This window comes from Styela clava, chromosome 1, assembly GCF_964204865.1.
Source record: "Styela clava chromosome 1, kaStyClav1.hap1.2, whole genome shotgun sequence".
In the NCBI taxonomy this organism is placed as follows: domain Eukaryota; kingdom Metazoa; phylum Chordata; class Ascidiacea; order Stolidobranchia; family Styelidae; genus Styela; species Styela clava.
In genome coordinates this window covers 25547086-25550412 of record NC_135250.1, presented here as the reverse complement: position 1 = coordinate 25550412, position 3327 = coordinate 25547086, and the positions used below count along the sequence as shown (strand labels likewise).

The 3327-nt window shown below is 35.3% G+C and overlaps 1 long non-coding RNA gene across 1 annotated transcript; it reads left to right on the top strand.

The window, feature by feature from the left end:
• The first annotated feature begins 636 nt into the window (after window positions 1-636).
• Window positions 637-2063, top strand: LOC144422728 (uncharacterized). Its single transcript, XR_013475348.1, has 2 exons — window positions 637-727; window positions 1144-2063. It is a non-coding gene; the product is annotated as an uncharacterized LOC144422728 (long non-coding RNA).
• The last annotated feature ends 1264 nt before the right edge of the window (window positions 2064-3327 follow it).

Here is a 3327-nt window from a genome sequence, read left to right as displayed (position 1 = left end):
CCAGTGTCCGTCATCTTGATTCACATACTTCGGGAGTAACTCGGTTGGTTTGTTTAGAACGGTGGTTACATTACTACAAGACCAGGAGGGTGGGATCGTGTGAAGATATTTTGAGTCGTCTAATTTCCGCTGAATATGCAATACTGCTCCCGCAAGTTGCTGGGATTTGAAATCTCGAAAGAGAAATTCATGTCTAAAACCTGAAGTCCATGTTAAACTTCCACTCGTTACTCACTACAATTTAAGTGAAGAATATTCATATTCTACGGTTCAAACTCTTTCAAATGAACAACTCAACTCTATCTAACACATTAACAAGACGTAACGCAGTTTGCGAAATTTTCACAAAAATGTTGGCCTGATTAAAGTAGACTCAATTACGCTGTAGCCTTTGCAGGAAGCGAATCAATAAATACCCGTTCTCATAATGTTTGCGCCAAAGTTGGTGCAGCAAGAAGTTGTTCAAATATATTTTTGAGTTAGCTCATAATATAATAACAAACCAAATGACTTGTTTTTAAAATAAAGATATTCCAGACTTAGAGTAAACGTTTTGTTATGGTCAAAATTACTTAATTACTTACGCGGTCGATTTCATATTTTTCTGATTTTTTTTATATTTCCTCACGGAAGCCACAGCTTAGAACACTACAACTTAGTACTTGAATACTTACGCAAAGAATCGAGAACTGTTGTTGTATGGCTTGGAATGACCTACAACACAAGAGTAAGTATGACTAACAAATTTCGTTACTTCTTGCCTATAGTGTTTAAATCCAGAACAGGGCTACTCAACTATTTTTACCGAAGATCCACATACAAAACTTCAAAATTATTTGGGACCAGTATTTCCAGAAATTATATTTCGGCATCCGTAAACGCGCACTTTCTCGACCAGATAATGATACCAGATAATCAAGATTGTTTACTATGGTGTTATCGTTCTATTCACATATATTCAAAACAATAAAAGTCATTTTGTAAAATGAAACTTTAAATGTGGGGCTAATGATTTGAAATGTAGAATTAAGTGCGGTCCGAATCCAATACTCGAAAGGTCCGGATTCGGACCGCGGTCCGCTAGTTGAGTAGCCCTGGTCTAAAACAAACCCAATATCTTGGTAAAACATTTTTATTTTTCAGACTAAAAAAGTGATGCTTTCCAACGGAGCCAGACCACCCACTTTACCTTGGCACTTCGATTTTCCTCGTACTATCCCACAAGAGACCTTGATAGCGTTAGCCTCCCAATTGGACCAAAAGTCAAGAATGCAAGGTTTGCACAATGCTGGTCTAGGATGGACAAGAAATGGACCTTTGTGTGAATATTAGTTAACTTATCGAAACACAAGTTTAGGCAATTTGTTACACAAACTTATATTATACAGACTGAGTTTATTCAAATATATTATAATATATATATACGCAAGATTAAACCCATTAGACTAATTATAAAAATTCTTCACTATTAAGATATATATGTGTGTGTGTAAAACTATTTTTATTATCAACTGCGATTAGAAAATTTGCGTTATTAGCACCCACTTTATCATGCACTGGACACAAAGTAGACTTCAGATGGGTTTGTTATTGTGTTGTTGTTGTTGTTGTTAGACTTTATTTTACTGTTGTTACGAATAAAATCTTTTTTTTCTTCAACTACTAGGCCAATTGCATTGAAATATTCAGTGGTTTCCAGTGGTTCGCTAAAAGTTTATAACTTTTATTTATTTTAAAAATTTCTGTGGGCTTTGAGGGATTCGTTTTTGTGTGCGATGACGTCGTCAAAATAAACAATCGTGCAACCTTGTGGTGGTTTCGCGATCTGGTGGTCAGGCGGTCCCGGTAGTATAATGTGACAGAGTGCATACTCATACTACTTCGTTTTGTTCTTCGTTCCCATATATTTGATCATCGCATTCTGATTTTAATTATTGCGTTTGATGTAAACGCTTCAAAAAGGGACATTTCACCTGTAATGATACTTATACTAATGATAGGTGAAATATGAATAGGGTGAAACATCCCTGTTGTGAAATCGTAATATATATATATTACGAACTAATGGAGTACATATTGGAAGTTTTTTATTCGAACGTTTTGTGGATCGATGACTCCCATAATCAATTATGAAACCAAAAAAACTTTTATTCAAATGTCAGAATGATATTTCTTTCTTATATTGCTCAATAGAATGTTTCATTATCTAATATTATATATCATACACATTTATACAAATTAAAATACTGTGGGTTTGGTATTGCGTGCTATTGTGTAAATTCCTGGTCATTTTGTAAGATACCAATATAGGTCGGCACTTCGAATCAAATATTCGAGTTGAATCGAACAGTGAATTATTCGAATCAATTCGAACCAAAACCTCGCATTGCCGCCATCTTGATTTTGTTCTGTTCGCCATAGTTTGAGACAAAAACACACCAATTTTTTTTTATTGAAGCTACATTTTTAAAATTTAATCTTGACATCGGAATCTTTTCGTCCCAGTGAGTTATTGATAAACCTGCCGGTGGCGATAGCGATGTCTAAATTTTTATTTTTGAGGTAGTTTACGAGATAATTGGGATAAATTGTGAAAAAACTAGAAATTCCTCAACGATCAGCGCGTTTTTTATTGCCGTCATGAAAACGAAACATCAATCTGGGCTTTTGGCAAAACGCACAATACTAGGGTGACAGTATAAACCACGTGAGAAATTTTGACTAGACTGGCCCAGTAGTTTAGACGCTACAGAAAAACAGACAGAACGACCCTTTATAAGGGTCTCCTAGAGCGGAAATCTAAGACAATGTTTCTTATTGTGTGTGAGTACTTAGCGAACTGTACGAGTGATGGATTTTGTGTTTCCAGGAATTCATGTGTTAAGAGGAACCATTTCATAAAATAGTCACATACAATCTCCTAAGTATTCGCGATCCGATTCGGAAAAAAATATTCAATTCGATTCTGGAAACCAGGTATTCGAAAATATCTAGCCCTAGATGTCACTCTCGTTTGTTCCAAAGAAAAATCTTGACATAAATTAGAGCTCGTCATTAAAAGCGCATCCCACACAGAAAAACTGTCAATATTAGTCATAAAGTTGTATGTTTTGTATTTTTATTCAACTTACGTCTTTGTTTGCAGTCAGAAACCCTGCGATGTCGGCACCCATTTCACACTTTGTTTTGATTAGACGTTGAATGTAAGCGGTTTCATTGGGGACATTGTACAATGGGGTGAAAAATCGTATTGTGGATAAACGAAGCACATATTTGTAAAAATTTCATTCGGACGTTGCGTGGATCTATGACTACTGCAAAAATAAG